Raw genomic sequence first — 21,939 nt, 5'->3', positions numbered from 1 at the left:
ATCCTTATATAGCAAGCTCCGCAATGCTCATTTACACCACTCTCATTTTCTTACTTAAATTACAGTTAGACAAACATATTTTGTAGGCATTGAAGGGCTATTTTTGAAGAGGACAAGATCTTGGAAATAAGATACAATCATGTTACTAGAAAGATAGGATGGTTGTCACAACTGTCTCAATCTTTTGATTCATAATTTAATATCAGATTTTAGTTATTTTTTTGTCATAGTTTTAGGGTAGGTAAAGTTCACATTTCAAGATATGAAACCTCTAAATCCTCTCATTTTAATCAATCACATGGCCACTTACCATCACAATTAGCAATTAGCTTTATGTAATTGAATGTATCAAATAAACTCATATATTTAGAGTTTGTAAACTGAATCTAATTTATGCATCATAGATATTTTGAATAGATCATTTTTATCTCTTAATGCAACAAAATCAACACTTCAGTAACTAGTTTTAGAGTTAGACATTCTAATTTTTTTGAGTTTTTTTTTTAAAACTTTTTTTAATCATTATTGTAAAGATTTGGTTCCTCGATTGCTAATTATGTAATTGAATGTATCAAATAAACTCATATATTTAGAGTTTGTAAACTGAATCTAATTTATGCATCATAGATATTTTGAATAGATCATTTTTATCTCTTAATGCAACAAAATCAACACTTCAGTAACTAGTTTTAGAGTTAGACATTCTAATTTTTTTGAGTTTTTTTTTAAAAACTTTTTTTAATCATTATTGTAAAGATTTGGTTCCTCTTTGGGCATTGAGTGCTTCAACTAGGGTTCACTCTTTAGTCATTATTAGTGTGGCCTCACACCCATTGATTCCATAAAATATTATTATTGTTTGTCACATGGTTTGTGCTCCATGATCCATAAATCTGTTGGTTTGTCATGTCTCCATATTTTCATCTTTTGGTAAAATCCAAATGATAGGTCATATCTTCATTAGTTACTAGGTTGGGCACACAACATTAAGAGGAGTTTGAAATCTAGCACATCTTTGAGATAAATTTGAATAGAAACCATTTTTTTCATAAATGCCATCAATCTCAATTCATTATCATATTTTTAATTCTTCTTATCATGTTTTTAATTCTTCTTAACAAATTATGAATAAATTTGAAATATTATAAATTAGGTTGAAAACATGGTGTGTATTTAAACTTACAATTTTTTTTAATAAAATCATACCACAATAATTCAAATATAATAGTTTCTATATAAATCTATAAAACATAAAATTAGGCACCCATTCTACTTGGGTCTACATTAACCTAAAGAATATTTAAACCTCATATTCATATCTAACACATCATGTATACTACAAATTATATCAAATTATTGTATCTCATTTAAAGTACTTACTTTATATCTCTATATAGACACAATTCTAATAAAAATAAAGATGTGAATGATATCTATATGATGGAATAAAAAGAAATCAAACATAGAAATGATCAATACAAATAAAAATTGTAATAATTTTGATTAAAAAATAAAACAATACCTCTACATGTCTACATTTCCAAGGAAGTAAATAACTCGATAGATTATATAGATCCAATTGATTTTACCTACATAAGAGATTCTATAATAAGAGATTTTCAAGACTGAGAGGGCCCATGAGAGGTATTGAGGAAACCTCAAAAACAATTTCATGGAATTTATGAGTAAACCCTTGCCTTTGTAATATTAAATGAATATTTTATCATAATTTAAAATGTAACATAGCAAAAGAAAAGTGGACAACATTGTATTTATCATTCTCTCACCTCTTTTCATGCAAATAAATTTAATTTCACCATTTTAAGTGAAGGGTAAGTGTTAGGAATAGGATGTTGTACATCTTATACAAGAAATAATTTTTGAATTATATAAAATAAATTTATTTGTGGTTCATTATTAGGTTGTGCATTTAACTTGTTAAATATTTATTTGGGTCTACTGATAAAGTTTTATGTAACGTTGATTATATATTTTGTGTGGGTTACAAATGAGAAAATTGTTTAATATTAGGAAAAAATAGAATTCAAAAATCAAATGTTGGGGTTAATGGTTTTGTGTGTTGATGGCTTTGAGGCACATGGTTTTACTTTGTCACTAGGTTGTTTTGTGTGACCTTGGTTTTATAAAAGAAAGCACATGTTTAGTGGTTGAGATTAGCTAGTTTAAGTGGGTTACCATTGTATTGAACTCTCTTCTAAAAAGTGCATATGCAAAGTATGGTATGGGATGTGTGAATATATTTTTGGATAAATGGAGGATGTATTGGACGAGCTTGATGTAAGTATTCAAGGGGACTTTGTAAATGCAATGTAATTTTGCATTAGGTCTAGATGCTTTGGAGGTTGGGGTTTTCCCTCTTAAGTGTTTTCCTAGGGTATATCTTGTGTTGTCTTGTGGTACGTCTTTGATATTTGTGTAGAGGGGGAAAAATGAACCTCTTCGACAGGTGGATAACAACCTCTCTAAGATTCACTAACCGACCTCTCCACTCAAGATGTAGTATGTCTTTGTACGTCCTCTGATAGCTTTTTGCACAAGGACGCGCACGTGGATTATAGACAACAGCATGTTGCGCTAGCATCTTGTACATATAGAATGCAGAGTTCGCATAGAAGGGCACAATATAACATATATGTGTTTTAGATTAATTTAAATGCGATAAATGTAAATAAAAGAGGATAAAATGATTATATAAATAGAATGAAAGCCACAAAGGAAAGGAAGAAGATTATCTCACAACTGGTCCATGATATGAATCCTCTAGCTAGATAAATCTTCTCTAATGTGACTTGCACACAAGACAGAAAGGAAAAATGTTTGGGGCTGCTTTGGGACTTGCCTCGGTCAAATCCTTGTTTTGGTGTTTCCACCTCCATAGACAGCCAGATAGATTGATAGAATAAAAGATAAATGCAAGATAATATAAATGATGAATGATAAATGATAGAAGAGGGATGTGATAAATCCCAAGATGCCCAAAGATAGGATAAATAGATAGTTATTACCAAAGAGGCTTGAGAAAGCCAAGAGAGTTGCAAAGATTATTGTAAGAGCTTGAGAGTGTTGTAGCAAACTAGAGACTATTATAGCAAGCGAGAGAGAGCTGGAGAAAACTGTGCGTCCAGAATCTAGAGAGAGACTAGAGAGGTTGAATAACCAAGAGAGCTAGAGAGATTGTATGGAGGAACTAGAGAGATTGAATGGAGAGAAAAGATAGATTTAAAAGAGAGAAGAGGAGGGAAAAGAGGGCTGGCGAGCCGTTTGAAATATTTGGGGTTGTTTCCACCGACATATGCAGGTGACAAGTGGAAAGGCATGCTCAGAACCGACATTCGAATGTTAAGATGTCGTGGGACGAATGCGCGACGCGCTAGTGTCCAAATGAATCACGCTCGAAAAACAACAGGAGACAAGGAAGACACGTGGCTAACAAGACTGACACCATGAGGGAGCTGTTAAAAAGGGGTTCTTGAGCATCCTGAGAGGGAAAAGGCTGATGCAAGAGCCGAAATGAGCCTACTTAGGCACTAGGGGAATGGACACCAAAGTGGTTACCAAAGATGTAGGTCAAATTACAAAGGGATATGTAATTTTTGAGACTACAATTTGCATATAATTATTCTATAATCTTGTATGCATGCTTTTATCTCATGGGATCATGTAGGAAATCACTTGATCAACTTGTATTAGTTTCTCAAAAAATGGTGTCAAAGCCATGGTTATAGTTGAGGGATGTGAGGGACCCTGTTTTTGTTTAGCCATTATTTGAATAGATTTGATGCAAAGTTGAAGCCATGCCAATGTTGGAGAGATTTTAGACATTTTAAGGTATTTGATATGTTGTGTAGGTTGAAACATGCATATTTAGGTTTTTGGGGTTTGTATATTTGTGGTTATTTTTTTTTATAGATTTGGGATTAAAAAAGAGAGTTGGAAAACAAGATTTTTCTAGGTGTTCACCATGAGGGTTACATGGGGGAAGTTTCATAGATGATATCTTGAGATAAAATTGATCCCACCACTAGATTTAGGAGGATAGAGAAAGGAAGTTTGACATAAAATTTGACCATTACTGGACACCTAATAATGAAATAAAAATTCTCCCTTCCCCTATTATCATATGAAAATATAACCATACATTTGTTTGCAAAGAAAAAATGACATGGTGAAAAATTAAATTATTATTTTTTTTTATCAAAAATTAAAAAAAATTAAACTTATTATATGCAGGGTCTATAGACTCCATACCCTATACCCCATAATACCATTGTTAGTGGGTACTAATAGGATACAATTGGTGGGCCAGATTAATGTTAGCTAGTGAGCCTTTTAGTCCCCAATTCGAGTCCTTGAGAGGGCAATGTTATAGTACCGACCCCTTGTGAGTAATTGAAAAACAGAAATAAAAAATCTAATTTTTTTTGATGTTTTTCCCAATCACAACCCTTGCCACTTGCATGTTGTTGCCACCCATACACCACAACCATCCACATGCAATCCACCTAACAGTGTTGATGTTAGCAATAACATCAACACTATATGAACTGTATGGACACTTGACCCATCTTTAGTGCTAAAGAGGCATTTTTTCTAAGGGGCATAACTTTTACTTGCAATATTGGATTTTTGAATTTTGATAGTCATCTGAAAGCTCTCTCTTAATTGTCAAATTTTTCTTTTTTATTATTATCAGATTTTGGTGTTGTGAAGCTAAAAATTTCTCTAGAATGATGAATAGGTCATAAATTTTATATACAAAATCATATTTTATTATTTCAAATGGGCAATGGAGAGTATTTGTAGAGTAATATGCAATAGATTAGGCGATTTTCACTTGGATGAGTAGAAAGATTATACCTGTAATGGATGGAAAATTGGGAATTAGGGTTTCACTAAGTAAATCCACTAAATAACCCAATTAACCAAATTACATTGAAAGAGGGTTGAACCCAATAGATATAGGTTCAATCCCAATGGGGAAAGGTTTGAGATTTTGATTGGATTCAACTGGTTTGTATTGTTTATCCTCTTTCTTAGTTGAATTTGTAATGCAATTGTTAAATTAGGGCAGAACAATGAATTATTGAACTAAATTGACAAAAATAGTAAGCTACAACCCATTGAGCCACAAACTTGGATTTGAGAAAAAGGAAATGTTTAGAACCCATTCTCAGAAGTTTGGCCTGACTTTTCGGGACCAGGAGTACAGATTCGCCTCGGTCCTCCAAATTTTCCACCATCGAAAGCTAAACCTATTCCTCACTGTTGACTCTGCCAGAATTCCTATGTACAACTCCACACCTGTTTCTTGCACATAGAAAGAAAGGGAAATATGTTGGGAATATGAGTTTGTCTTAGGTCAAACCCTAGTTTTGGAATTAACCATAAAATTGAATTGACAAATGTAATGAAAGACTGTAATAAAGTACTTTCCTTTTGAGAGAATGATTGAATATGAAATGTAATGCTTGAAACCACAATGTTTACCTTGATGAAGTTTTGTTTGTCTTCACACAAATATTTTAGGGTTTCATGTAGGATGTATTCATACAACATTGATCATGGATGCCATCTTCCATATTTGAACTTGACTTCACTTCTACTCCAATGCTTGATGAATGACTGATTGCTTGCTCACTTGAATCAAATTTCGTCAAAGTGTAATTGAGATCTTGTTTTCAATTGGTTTTTAAATGAGAGGAGTAGACCTCCTTTTATACTTGTCTACTCGAAAATCAAATTGAATTTCTAAAACAAGTTGACACGGGATCCGAATTCTCGCTCATTTGTGATGACCATTATGAGGCCCAATTTAGGGCCTCATTAAGAGGCTTGGGGCATGGTACAAATTGGTCCTGATTTAGGACTAGGGTGTACCATTCCCTTGTCATAAAAATCAAGACCCCAGAATGGGGGAAGATAGGGAAGATAGTGAGGATGTAGAGTAGATAGGTGGTGTGAGAAGAATCAAAATTGCAATTAGGCCACAAAAACCAGAACACCGAAGTGAGGCCTAGGTGAGGACAAAATTGTAGGTGAGTACAATTTAGGATGCTACATTTAAACCTCACTTTAGCGAGAGTATGAGACTAAGCATACTCACGGTAAAATACAAAGTTGCATTGAATAAATTTCACAAAGATATCAAAGAGACAAGACACACTAAGCTCCCAAGGACTTTATGATCTTATTACTCTAACATCAAGATAAAAGAGACTACATAAGAAAGGAGAAGGAGAGAGAACATGATTGTACTAGCCTAGTAAGAATCACTCACTATGAGTCATGAAAAAAAAGAAAAATACCAAATTACAAAGCAAAAGAATCAATTTGCAAAGTAACTTGAGTATGAAAACATGTCATGTTGTGTGCATAAAGTGTAACATTGAGTGAAGTGTATGCCCCCACGTTAAAGCGATCAAGTCAACATTTTGGGTCTTCGAGGAGGAAATGGTTTGGGAAGCAAGTTCACAAGCCTTGGTGTGACATCTTCGTCATCATTCTCTTGCACAATGATTTCTTTTAGTTTTAGTTGAGACTTGCAAAGGTTGAGGATTAATGGACATATGTTTCTTTTCTTCCCTTAAAGGAGGAGGAATGGGAGAAACCCCATTAGGTTGAGACATAGAGATGACAAACACTTTCCTTTGTAAGATGTAGGATGCAAGACTAAGGCATATATAGGAGGAATAGAAGGAGCAGGAAGAATACTAGGTCCATTACGGCGAGGAGGAATATGCGTAGGTATAGGATCTCTAGGTTTACTCAAGGACATGATCATCTCATTTTTTGAGTTTTTATAAGATAAGAGAAGGATGTCACTTTGAGGCTTAAGAGTTTTGAGCTGTTGAGGCCAAAAGTAATCAAGAGTGAAATTACCATGCTTCATTGTGGGTTGGTAAAGGCTATGATTAATTGTTATGATAATACCATTATGAGGGAATTTAAAATAATTATGGATTGTAGAAAGGATAGATTGCATCCAGAAGAGAGCCAATAATGTCACAATTTCACACGAAACTAATATGATGTAGGTATAATAGAAAAAGACACATCTAAGAACTTAGTACCAACCTCAATAGAGAGAGTATTAGAACCAATAGTAGGGCAAGAGAAACCATCATACACCTTGACCACAACATCAAATTTATCATATGTAACTTGATGCAATTGTAAGATATAAAGATACTTTAGTAATCACATTCACCATACACACTGGATCAATGAGAATCCCTTGTAATAGTTTGTCTTTGATCTTTGCAATGATATATAATGGGCCATTAGGTGCAACAATAGTCTCACTAGGATCAAAATTAATGCATAGGTTTTTAAGAGGTATAGATTTATCCACAAGATTCACAACATTGTTAGATTCCATACCAAGGTCATTGGGAGAAAAGGCAAGAGACTCAAACTCAATAATACTAGTAGAGTGAGAAGGAAAAAGATTGGTAAAGATTTGGAGGTTTTGATTATGAGGAGCTACATACTTGTTTCCTTTGTCATTCACACTAGCTATAGATATAGTACTATTATCAATGAAGTCTTGAAATTTACTCCTCAATGTATAAAATTTCTTGATATCATGTCCAGGTTGATGGTGATATTGACAAAAGGTTTTGGGATCATGATAGGGTGGCAGTGGTTTGGAAGTGTCAATTGGCTTGATGGGAGGAATTTTAACATATTAGCATTTATCAACTTTGACATTATACTATGCAAAGACTTAGAAAGAGGAGTTATTTCTTTTCTAAAGTTTTTGGATAAAGGGGCCACACCTGATGTTGTGGCTGCCACTTGAGTATTGATGTCATCGTTTATCTTGATGTAACCTTTGTTCGATTTAAACTTCACAAATGGTTGTTAAGAACCCACATTCTTATCAACCAACGCCATCGAAGGAGATGATTCAAATTGACTGACTTGAAGTTGATAATTATGAAGCACTGCACATAATTGCATAAAGGAAGTAAGCACAAAAAATAGAAGCTTATCTCTAATGTCTTTTTGTAAATTAGAAATAAAAATTCTTTGAACATCATGATCATGCACTTGATTTAAGAAATTTGAGAATGCAAATGTTTATATATACTAATGAAATCAATCACTTTTTCTTTAACTCCTTGTTTAGAATGAATCAAATCAGTCAAAGTAATTTTAGGTCCAATATTATTTTGGAATTATTGAATGAAAGCATTAGCCAGTTGTTGAAATAAAGTAATAGAATAAGGAGACAAAGAACAATACCATTGCAAAGATTTATCCCTAAAGGTTCTAGTAAACAATTTAGCCACAAGTCTTTGGTAATGAGCAAGATCACTACACAAAGTTTGAGATGTCTTTACATGAGTCAAGGGGTCACCTAAACCATAATAGTAAAGATATTTTTGAAGAAAGGATTTGAAGTACTGATTCACCCCTCCCCTCTTAGTACATTAGCTTTCCATATTGGGCCTAAAAATTGGTATCAGAGCTTGAATCTTGGAAAAGGGTTTAACAACCTAAAGAAAAAGATCTTATCAATGGAAGGCTATAAACAATCTCGGAAAATTGTGTATTTGCAAGAAGAGTTGGATCATGCTATTCAAGTGATTGCAGACATGCAAAGACAAATGCAAAAATAATTGAAAGTTAGAAGAAGATTATCTGATGATTTACATTACTCTCAAGAGTTAGTGGAACAAATTGAAACATCATCTGAGAATAATATATCTGAAGAGACTGAAGAGATGATTGAAGAACTGAAGGAGAAGAACAAAGCACTGACTGATAAGCTAAAAGCAATGAAAAGAGGACATGAACATTTCAATACAAAGATGACTGAGAATCTTGATGCATTGAGGACAACTGAAGATAAAGTAAGAGATCTAGAAAGAGGAAAACAACAGCTTGAAGCATTAGTATCTGAAAAGAATGATGAAATCATTAGGATGATTGGAATACAAAGTAATCTGTCAGATCAATTGGGCTATGCACATCATGAAGCAAATCTGAAAGATGATGAGAATCAAGCATTGAAACTTGAAGTATCAAGGTTGACCAATGAACTTGAAACAAAAAAGAAATCCAAGGAAACACTGAAAAAGAGTTATGAAGCATCAAAGATGTTGGATGAGCAACTGAATACAAAAAGACCCAACAAAGTTGCAGGACTCGGTTACAAAGGAAAAGACTCTACCGAGAAGGGAATTCATACAACCGAGAGAGGAGAATCATCAAAGCAAGCTGGAAATAAGAAGAATATAAAAGGAAAGAAGCCTGTTTGCAACTACTGTGGAAAACAAGGTCACACTGCTAACATGTGCCAAATCAGAAAAGGTAAGCAACCGAATGTCACTAGGTCTAATAGTTATTGTCACAATTGCAACAAATATGGTCACACATCTAACCAATGTAGGACAAAGTCTACTAGCAATTATAAGAAGGCAAAATTCAAAGGGTTTTGTAAAAACTGCAATAGATATGGACATAGTACCGAGGAGTGTTGGTTTAAGCAGAAAAACTATATGTGGTCTACACACCGAGCAAATACTAGAGGCTACCGAACTCACACAGATCCTTACCGACAGTATTCTGCAGTACCATGGGATTACAATACAAGGATATGGTATGAATGTTGTGGAAGGTATGGACATATAAGTGCCAACTGCTTTATAAGGTTTAGAATGAACAACCGAAGATCATGGAGAAATCCTGGTATGACATGTTTTCATTGTCACAAAGTTGGACACTTGGCTAGAGATTGCAGAGATCAACCTAGAGGAGACACCGAGGAAATAAAAGGCAAATTACAGATGATTTGGAGAAAGAAGGAAATTGTGTCAAATGAAGAAAGCACCTTATCTACCGAGCTAGGTGCACCTATTCCAAATTAATCGGTAGTGGTATGAAGGGACTGCATTCTCTCAAAGGTCAAATCTTAATAGTTCCTATTTTATCTTGTACTTAATTCAAAATCTGCATAATTAAAGATGCATTAGAAAATTTGAAATTTTATCAGTCTTTTGGAAGCCTGTCAAGTTGGTAAATGCAGGAAGTTTGGCTACTCGGTAAAAGCATAAAAAGAAGTAGTGGTACCGAGTGCATTTAATGTTTTCTGACCTAACTGCATGAAGCCTGATGAGGTACAATGAATACTTAAAGCTATTGCGCGGTCATTTTTCACTCACCAAGTTTTCAAGAAAGCAGAGCAAAGCGAATCAAAGGCGATCAAACCTCATCCGAAGAAAATTCAAAGGTATTTACATCAATCACAACACATTATCAAGATAGTTTACCGATCATATCAAGTTGTAATTATTTGCTAAGTAGAAAGCGTCTGCCGTTTGAAAGTCTTCAAACCCTAAGGGTCTTTTGTTAGTATTTATTTGAAATTTGCAATGGCACCTAAGATCCAGAAGCCCGTTGTTGTTGAGAACATTGAAAAGCCCTCACTGAAATACTCTTTAACTCCCAAAATTGCATCTGAACCGGATGACAAAACCGCATTTTCACTCATTCCGGATAGAGTTTTATTAGTCGAGGATGTGAGATTCTTCACTAAGTGTCAAGTTGAGGAACTAGGTCATGTTGAGATCAAAGACACATATGATGAATTGTGTACCGATGGTAAAATGGATAGCAAATATGAACACATCAAAATCAAGGGATTGATCGAAGCCCTAACCTATCCCTGTGTATTCAAACCCCAATGGGTCAAATTTGTTTTGAGCAGAGTTCATGATGACTTCATGTGGCTAGAAGAGCAACCGTTTAAGATCACCAAGGAAATCATTCATTTGATCACCGACTACCCTATTTATGATCATGCCCGAGCTCAAAAAATGATATCATAGAAGGAATTGATCAGTTTAACCAGAGTAGAATTTGATTGCAGGGGACTGAAATTGAACAATGTCACAGATGCAGATCTAAAGTTTGCCATTAGAGTAATAGGTTATTGTTTCTTCCAATCAGCAAGGGAAAATAGTGTACCCTGTGCATCAGTTGATTTAGCATATAAAATTGTGAAGAAATGAATGAAAATTGATTTATGTGAGGTATTGTTGAAAAACCTATTTGAGAATCTCAATACCATAAGGAAGCCAAAGAAGAACAATTCGGCTAATACACTAAAATTTGGATCACTTCTGGTATGCATGTTTTTCTATTTTGAGAAATTCTTTGCATCAGTCGGTAAAGTTGTTTGGGAGCTACACCGACCAATCACCCATCAAATCAATGACTTCATCAAGAAGCTAGGTAATAATTTTAATGATATTATGGATGATTATTTTAGCAAGTTTCAGGAGAAGATGCATAACAGATATAGAATTCCACCCAAGTTAGTGGAGAGATATAAGGATGACATATGTTTTGAAGTGGACACTGATTACTGCTATGATAATGCTGTGGAACCGAGAACTCAATCTTTGCCACCTATGGGTTATGAGATTGATTTTGACATCACACAACAACAGATAGATGCTTTTCTTACATTACCAAGGCATGCTACCGAGCTGAGGTATGGAACATATGAAGAAGTAAAGGAAAAAGTAAAAATGAGCATTGTAGTACCCAAGGCTACAAGGAAGGCAACAAAAATGATCAAGGTATTAACGGAGAAATTTGGAGAAGGTTCTTCCTCCACACCTGTCAAGGGCACTCTAGCCATCACCGAAGAGGAATCTAAAGCCCAAGAGGCAGCTATAACACTGAGCAATGAATTGCCTAAAGGGAAAGTTTTGAAAAGAAAGAAACATGATACATCAAAAGTATCACCGACTCCTCCAACAAAGCGACCTAACACAAGAGCATATGCAACATCACCGAGTAAGAAACCAAAGAATGTTGCCGCACCAAAGGTAACAAAAACTTATAAGAAATCTACTTGAAGACTCATTTTGGCTAAAGAGTCTAGTGACATTGAATCTGAAGATGCAAGTAAATTTCAGATTGTCAAGAGTAAAAAGGTAAATGTACATAGTGTTGAAAATTTTTGTGCTAATCTGAAGCAATATGGTGAATTTGGAGCATTCAGATATGTTAAATATGAATCCATATCTGATGATGAAAAGAGATAAATAGAAGAAGCTGTCATCTGCACACTATTGAAATTCTGATTGGTCCCATTGGAAGTATCTAAATCTCTTCCAAATGAATTATATTTGCATATTGACAACAGGTGGAAGTATGCCATGGACTTAGAGAAACAGATGAGAGAAAGAAGTCCAATACATCTTTTCCCAGACATGTCGGTAGATGAGATCACCAAACATCTGAAAAACTGCCACACAAAATTCCTAGTCAAGCAAAGAGCCTTGAAATTGATGAATGGCCTTTACTTGGATGTAGAGAATGAGACCAAAGAAAAATGGCAGGAAATATTTCGAATCAAGAATGCTGGTAAGCAAGTTGAAGTTGAAATAGTTGATGTCACCGAGCAAGATCTTGATATCACTGAGCAAGACCCTGCTGACACTATACAAGTTGATGAGGATATCATGGACACCGAGGCACCTGAATAGGAAATGATAGAAGGGAATGCTTATGCCCAACTTGTATCCACTAAATCAGTTTTGGAACAAGTTCAACCCTATCCTCTGGTCAATCAGCCTGTTTCAACCGAGGCCCCTCAGGATACAAAACAAGGCATAGAGACACCAAAAGACACTACAGAGGCTAAAGAAACCGACCAAAGTGTTGCCTCTACCGAGCAACCTACCGAGGGTCAATAAGCCTCCCAAGCCATTGTCTTAGTTCAACCAGTGAAAGGTAAAGAAAAGAAAATGAAAAAGCATAGTTTCAAATTAGATTTGTCAAAACCAATAGTGTTGCCGAATGTAGACATTTCCAAATTAAAAGGGCAAGCACTCATTGAATTCAGTGAACTATGCAAAGCCAAAGCCGAACAGGAGAAGCAAATGGCTATTCAAAAGAAAAAGAAAGTACTTCAGAAGGTGAAAGCACTCTTAACCGATATGCTACCTGAAGCAACAGTGACAAAAGATGCTGCCATCCACATTCAACTGGATGAACTCCTAACCAAGATAGAGACATCTGGAGTAGATGCATCTGAATATTTGAGCAAGTTAAAAGACAAGGAGCTCACTGCTAAAATGATTGAAGAGGTACATAAAGCTATTGCTATTGGCAAAGTTAAACTTGTCAAATTTATTGCTGAGTTGACCCCTCAACTCAAGCACATTCTTTATTTATTTCAAAAACTCTGTACATTTTCTTTATTCATTAAAGATATCAAAAATAAAACTGAAGTGATTGAGAAAGAGATCACCGATCTCTCAAATAAGTTGACCACTGAGCCAAATTCCATTCAGAATTTTTATACAAAGCTACAAAAGCTCATGGCTCAACAATTGGAATTCAGGAATGAAGATCACAAGATAAGGATGGACACAATAACACTTCAAACATTATTCATTCCTTATCTTTCATTTGTCCAAGAACAGATCAACAAAGCTACCTCCCTATCCACTCAGCAAGAGGGAAGCACCTTAGATGGACTAATTTCATTGTTAGCTAAAATTACAGCTCATAATTCACTCATGGACAGTATTAAGGATGCCCTCTCTGCCGCTCTCACCGATACCAGAATGAAGTACAAATCCATTTTTGACTAGTTGCCATCACCGAATGGTAACTAAGTTTTGATGTTTGTCAAAAAGGGGGAGTGAGTAACGTATCAAAGTATACAAGGGAACATAGTATACAAGGGGAGTATACCGAGCAGTGATCACCAAACAGAACCAAGTACATAATATTGATCACCGAGAATGCAAAATCAAAGTTTTGTACAGTATATTGATAAGGGGAGTATATCTGAATATACTATTTGATGCTCTGCAAAAAGGACAAGTTAGGATAAATAAACACCGAACAAGAAACAACAAGAAGTGGATTGTTAGATGTTTGAAAATCATAAATTAAAAACTATCCTAAGCAAGCATATCAAGAAAGACACTACTAAGCAAAAAGAAAGCTTAAGGAATATACAAAAGGCAACTAAGCTCCTCCAAATGTTCTCTACCATGCTGGTAGTTTCTCCTTCCTTGTTCCTCTCCTCTCCAAGTTCCAAAATAGTGTAGCTCTCAGCAGCTTTTTGCACTATGGATGCTTATGGAGATTCAAGATTAAAGTATTTGCTCTAAATATGAATGAAAAGCTAATACTAGATGCTATAGATACTAAGATGATTTGTTTTAAACCAAAATGACAATTATATGAGTTTATTATGCTAAAATGCTCTCTAAAATTCACTATAGATTAAATGCATACAAGTTTTCAGGATCTGGATTATGAAGAAATGGGCTCTATTTATAGGTAAAATGGAGCAATGGATGGTTGAGATTGAGTAATCTCAACAAGGGCCAGGATTGAAAGATATTCAATCCATGTGAGGGCTTTCAACCCAATCCCAGGATGACAAGTGTCAATGTGAGATAGGTTGAGAGGAGAGGGAATAAGCATTAAATGCTTGACATGACCTGAGAGTTAACTTGGGGGTTAGGGTCAAGGTTGGGTTGAGTGAATAAATTCTTTATTCAAAGAATAAAGCTTTTATCCAATGGATAAACTCTTGTGCAAAGGCAAAAGGGATAACCATGGTCAAAGCAATAAATGCTTGAGGAGACACATGAGTGCAAGTTGAAATAACCATAAATGGTTATGTAAGAGCCATTAATGGTCATGTAAGAGCCATTAGTGGTTTTGGAAGACTTTAGAGGTTAAATTGTTGAACACACAAAGCATTAAATTCTTTTCAAAGACTTGGAAGTCTTTGAGAAGTGATTCCAAGTTGCTTAGGAATGTGACAATAATTAGGGGATGGATTAGGTTAAATAGGAAGGGGTTAGAAGAATCTAGAAGGGGATTAGATTTGCAAGTGGGTTTGGTGGGTGAGGGAAAATAGGATTTTTATTTAAAATAAATTAATTTATTTTAATAAATGTGTGCAAGTTGCATTTGTAGGAAAATGCAAGTTGGGGGGGGGGGATAAATGATTTAAATAAATGTTTTATTTAATTTATTTAAAAGAAGAATAGGGGATTAAATGAAATAAATATGATTTATTCATTTAATTGATTTGAATTTGGTTTAATGAATTAATTAAAATAAATTGAATAATTTATTTAATTAATAGGAGAATGTTTGAAGATGCATTAATTAAATATTAATTTAATTAACTGATGGCTAGTGGATTTTTAATCAAATAAATAGGAAATATTCATTTAATTAAATTGGATAGATTTATGTGACTACATTTGCCCCTCTTTGAGATGGTGCGGTTTATCACGTCGTTTCAAAGAAAGAAACATAGGTGTGAAGGAATGCCCCATAAAATGTAAATTTAATGGGTGGTATGCCCCCTCGAGAGATGGGCCGAAAAATTTCGAAAAATCGGACGATATCTCAAAAAATAATGAAAATTGGCAGGGTGATAGAAGAGAAGAAGTTAACAACGCGGGTGAAAAATAGAAGAAATGGGAGATAAAATGGAGAAATGGGAGGCTCGGGAAGTTAACGGGGACCACGACGGTGAGCGGGGGAAAGTTACAGTGACGACGAAGGGTTTATATGGGGAGAAAGGGGTGAAAACAAGATCATTTGCAACCATGACTAGTGTGAATTCAGAGCTCTGATAGTGACATTTTTAGAGGAGCGAGCAGCAGTCAGGATGCCGGTACCTATTGCAGAGCACCGTTTCGAGCAAGTCTGTCGATTCCATCGGCCAGACAACTATGGACCAGCGGTACGTAAATTTGAAATTTTGAATTTTACGCATTTTTGTCATGTTTTTTGCTAGGTCCAAGTTGAGTTAGGACAATAGCACTGAAACTATGTTTTGGCGCTTTTGTCTAATTAACTAGCGCTTTTGTGCCGCAATGACGCTATTGAAAAGATTAGCGCTATTGTGTGTATGTTTAAGTGCTATTGAGGGGTCAATTGAGTGCTTTTGTCTTTAAGCAGTGCTATTGCATAGGTCTTGTAGCGCTTTTGAAATTTGAGCACTTTTGTAGGGTTGATTAAGCGCTTTTGTTAGGGGTTTAGCACTATTGTTGGCAAGATAGCGCTTTTGTTTAGGCAAATAGATGCCCCAGTTTGTGTGAACAAAAATCTCCCAATGCCAATGATGGATGAATAGGGATGTGAAGTGAGAGTTGTTTTGAACCATAACAGTCCTGATGAGACTTAGGTCATTAGGATAAATGCCTGTTGAAATCTAGGTGTGCCATGATTGCTTACTTGTTGAGACCTGAAGATACTTGATCAAAGTATCTGTTGATAGTCTAGGTTTAATCTTAAGAAAGTTTGAAAACAAAACAACTAATAATGATTGATTGATGCCTGTGTGTAGGAGGATCTACGCGTGTTACAGTTACGCGAGAGACATCCAGCGACACAAGGGTTACAGGATCAGCTGACAGAGGTCGAGATTGATTGCATTGCAGCGACTGGACTGTATGATGTGATGCATATGCCCATGATTTAGATGAATCACAGTTTGATTACAGCCTTAGCAGAGCGCTGGTACAATGAGACGTGCACGTTTCACCTAGCACAGGGGGAGATGACAGTGACTTTGGAGGATGTGTGACGTATCCTTCATATTCCCATTCGGGGTGAGCTAGTCACATATGACTGGTCATGGGAGACTCTAGCAGTGCAATGATTCTTTGATGAGGATGTGTACATTGATGACGGCTCCATAGCTTGGGAGGACATCGCGACGTTGTACGAGCCATTGCCCGCAATTTTGTCTAGGATCGTGGGAGGGCTACTGTGTCCTTATAGGCGCTCGCATGGTCTGGCCGTTGGATGGGGACAGGTTATAGAGCAGATTATGATGGAGGGGACCTGATTTGCCTGGGGACCGTGCGTGTTAGTGCACATGTATCAGGAGCTGCATGAGGTAGCGTACCGTGGGAGAGGCTCTTTGGCAGTGGGAGTGACGCTGCTGCACATTTGGGCGTGGGAGCACTTACCGGTGACTCGACCAGTGAGTCTTAGATTTCGGGTTGTTGATCAGCCTTATATGTTCATGTACAACGACATGATGAGTTAGCCCCACCTGGCGAAGTTAGAGTGGTGGCGGCGGGCACTAGATGATCTTGATGCGGTGATCTGGAGACCTTATCTAGAGTGTGAGCCTTGGGAGGATGATGCGGAGGCCTTGCCGTATGTATTCATGACACGATTCCTCATTGGGTAGACATCCTACGATGTAGAGAGACAGGTGCCAGGTAGGGTTCTGAGGCAGTTTGGACGGCAGCAGGGATTGCCGAGGGGATCAGGAGAGTACGCCAGAGTGGTCCGAGAGAGATATGCATGGGGGCCAGTACTTCCATATGATCAGGCATTGGCAGAGTTTCAGACGCTTCAGGTGAGGCCATGGGATATACGACCGAGGGTGGTGGATGCTGGGGTGTCAGATGAGTATACACAATATATGGCAGCTCATCCGATTTTGCGGATATCAGATCTAGCAGAGCCTATTCCTGATTTTGAGGAGGAGAGGGGACGAAGACAGAGGAGGGGAGGATGTCGAGGGCCGATGATAGGCGAACGAGGGAGAGGGGATGGTGGTGATGGAGGAGGAGGAGAGGGTGGAGGTGGTGGGGGAGGAGATGGTGGAGGTGGTGGAGGAGGTGGCTTAGGTGGTCAGGTCTAGCGGAGAGGGAGAGGCGGATTGCCACTGCCGATATCACAGGGACCATTGGTGTCAGGTGGAGTCAGATTAGGTGGCCGAGGTATGGAGAGGGAGATACCGATGGACAGAGGGGAGGGAACCATTGGAGAGACACCTATGGAGACAAGGGAGGGAGCGACATGGGGTGGTGATCCTCAGGAGCATATGCTAGCACATTTGCATACTCGATTGACAACAGCTGAGACACGGGTGGAGGATCTGGAGGTTGAGGTTGCATCGAGAGATGTGCAGCTATTTGCATGAGAGTCAGAGCTGATTGTAGTGCTATGGGAGAGAGATCAGGCCATTGACAAGGTGGTCTAGTTGCAGGAGAGAGTGAGGGTTTTGGAGGGAGTACAGGGACATGGGCCATCTATGGAGGCATTGGCTAGGGAGGTACGGAGAGCTGGTGGAGAGGTTGATTATTAGTGGGGTCTATATGAGCAGGTGGTGCCAGCTAGTCAACGAGCACTGAGCTATTCACAGATGCGACAGGCCAGATCATAGCGATCTCAGAGGATGCAGAGCAGTGGGGGTGTGATGGGTCCTTTACAGAGAGATAGGTCAGGGGGTGCCAGAGCTAGTGGGGGTTTGGGGCCTCCACGGAGAGATAGATCAGATGGTGCGGGGACTAGTGGTGGAGTAGGTGGCGATGGTGGTGTAGCATCCGGTCAGAGTGGCATCTGAGAGAGCATTTTGCATGCATGTATTTTATCATTTGTTATTTTTGGACTGTATCTTGGATGGCTCTTGGTAGCTGATTTTTTTAGACTTCATTGTACTCTGATACATGAGATGATATATATGAGGAGATCCCATATTTTGATGATATGCATTTGATATGTATGGATGTTATGTAGGATGGCGATTTTATGAGTTTATGCTTAGATGGATACGCGTATATGTATGCATTTATGAGATGATTCCTATATGCATGTTTTATGATGATTTATGATGTTGGATACTGATATATGAATGCAGGTTTATACATGTGTGCATGTTTTGTTTGATGTATTGCTTTATGTATGTAATGCCATGATGATGATGCATGCTTATGATGATATGGACAAGATCTTTGTGCTTTCATGTTTGATATAATGACGAGATAATGATATGCAATGATGTTAATGCAATGTTTTGAAGGAATGATTCTATGTATGTAAATGCATCTAGATGGTGTTTTGGATGAATGCAATATGGATAAACAAATGTAAAGTACAAATGTTTATATGATGATGTCTAAATGAATGCATACGTATACTGGATATATAAAATGGTATGAACCAATGTTTGGAGACAAATGGTTTTTTATGATTCTAAATTCCTAAATAAGATTAAGTAAAAATGATAATGTGATGATAATGCACCTTGATGCAATTTAAAAAAGGATAATGAATGCAATGTAAATGAATCCTAAAATGAGCATAATAAGACACTTAATAATGGATGAATGAATGCACTTTTTAACTGACAAGTTAAATGAATGTATGAAATGATACATGATAAGGGATAATAAAGGATGATAATATGATAACTGATACTAAATAAATGCATAGTAAATGGCTAATACAATCAGGGATAATTGGTTTATATGAATGAATCTTAAACTTTATGCAATGATAAAATGATATAAGAAGACTCATATATAATGAATGATAATGAACTATATGCATTTTAACCAACTAAAATGATATGAAATTTTTTTGATACAAATGCAACTAAATGTAATGACGATGATGATGATATGATCATGATGAATGCAAGGTATTTTAGACTTTGCATTGATGATGTATCAAAGTACTCGGTCGTGATTGTATCCAAGACCAGCTTAATTTGCACATAGCTGCTCATTTTAACTTTGTTCACATTTGCATACATATCATACATATGAATGAGTGAATGGATGGGTGATATGCAACAGAATGCAACATATAAACAAATGAGATGAAATGACGATCCATAGTGCTCTATTTTCATCATTGAGCTTTAAATGTTGTAAGAAAATACAAGCATCTTGACATAATGATTCAAGATGACCAAAGTATTTCTTACATGGATTTAGCAAGTTAATACAAACAACTTGATATAATGGGTCAAGTTGACCAGAGTATTGCTTGCAAAACAAACAAGGATCATCTCCGTTCATGCATGACTTGGATCGTCCTCCTTGATCTTGGGCTGATCATATCCTGAGACAAGTGCATACCTTAATAAGAGACAACAAACTTTATCGAAATTGGACGAGGAGGAACCAAAGAAGGAGCATTGTTCTTGTAAGCAAACAATATATACATAAAGAATAAAGAATATGGATCCTTTGGTAATGGTTCATGCTCATATGGTCGAGGTATACACTGTAGTCAGCAAGCCGTAGTGATCTATGACTGTATTTTTCCTATGATCACGTAGCTTAGTGAACTTCCCACGTAGACACCATTAGTACATGCCCCAGAACTTCATCAGAATAATGCGCCGAAGATACACAAACAATGCTGTAGGAACCTGATATATATAAACGAATGAATAACTCACAAATCAACCAAGTATTTGATAGTTTTAAACAGAATTTTCTTGTCAAAGAAAATGTCATTTTGTCTTTGTTTTGGTAAAGGAAGGATGCATCCTTGTTGAAGACAGTTTGAGTGTTGATGTTGGTTGTTTGGTCGATTTTGAGAAGTGATCATCGTGCGAGTATTTTTTCAATATTTGTTTGGTATCTGCATGGATGAGTATGCACAAGGTGTTGCCACGTTTTTTTGTTTGATTTTCGATGTTTTCTGATGTTTTTGGATTTTGATGATTGTTTTGAATGTTTTTGGATTTTGTGAGATAGTTTTGAATGTTTTTGGATTTTGTGAGACATTTTGAACGTTGAACCCAACGAATCATAAGAATAATGTATAATCCACTTCCATCAATAGGTTAAGGGCATTGTCCCCAGTTTAGACATGACTATGAAAAAGCGGGATGCAAGACGCATGGAGCACTATCTCGTGATTGCAGATCAATAATAAGCCATGGTTTGGGTGGATGGATGTGTGTATGTAATGAATGTGATTGCAACAAGTCTGAAAGACACTGAAGCCATAGCCTTTATGAGTGGCACCTGTTTGCCAGGTTTTCACCATCGTACTTACCCAAGGTGCCACCAGAGTGGTTGTTCACCGTTTGGATGCATGATTTTTCTTTACTATTTTGATGTTTTTGTATTTTCTTCAGGACATTTTTCTGGATGTTTCTGGTTATTTTGTTAGTATATATGGGAGCCTGATGCTATGTGCAGCTTATGTATAAAACCGTTTGAGGTGCATGCTGTTGATCGGATCTACTAGTGGTTCTCCTTCTGAAGTAGCCAACTGATATGCCTCGGACCCAAATATAGCAGTGACAACATATGGACCCAGCCAATTTGATTCAAAATTTCCTTGACATTCTCGATTGGGTTGGTTACGAGGATTTTCTTGAAGAACAAGATCACCCACCTCAAATGTACGAGGTCTAACTCGATGATTATAGCTTCTGCTCATGCGCTGCTGATAGGATTTGAGGTGATTGTATGTAGCTTGTCGTTTCTCATCAAGTAGCTCTAAGTCTTGGAGATGGGATACTCTGTATGCTTCATCATCGATGAGATTGTGCAAGGAAACCCGTAGTGATGGGATCTCGACCTCAATAGGTTATATAGCTTCTGCACCATAGACCAATGAGTAGGGAGTTGCGCCTATAGGGGTTCGAATGCTAGTTCAATATGCCCATAGTGCCGGATTCAATTGAATGTGCCAATCACGACCGACATCATTGACTGTCTTCTTTAGGATCCTCAATATGTTCTTGTTTGATGCTTTGTCCTGACCATTGCCTTGTGGGTAATAGGGAGTGGAAAAGTGGTGTTGGATGTGAAATTTCTCACAGAGTTCACGGACATCCTGATTTTTGAAAGGAAGACCGTTATTTGTGATGATGGACATGGGTACACCATACCGGAAGATGATGTAATTGAGAATGAATGAGGCGATATGCTTGCCGGTAACTTGGGTAAGTGGAACAACTTCGATCCACTTTGTGAAGTATTCGGTGGCAGTAATAATGAATTTGTGACCATTGGATGAAGATGGATGGATTTTACCCACAAGGTCAGGACCCCATTGACAAAAAGGCCATGGTGTTGTGATTGGTTGCAGTTCCTGTGCTGGTGCATGTATCAGGTCTCCATGAACTTGGCATTTCTTGCA

Source organism: Cryptomeria japonica, chromosome 2 (assembly GCF_030272615.1).
Source record: "Cryptomeria japonica chromosome 2, Sugi_1.0, whole genome shotgun sequence".
NCBI classification, from domain to species: Eukaryota; Viridiplantae; Streptophyta; class Pinopsida; order Cupressales; family Cupressaceae; genus Cryptomeria; species Cryptomeria japonica.
The sequence above is the reverse complement of the archived record's forward strand: the minus strand, read 5'-3'. Positions refer to the sequence as shown.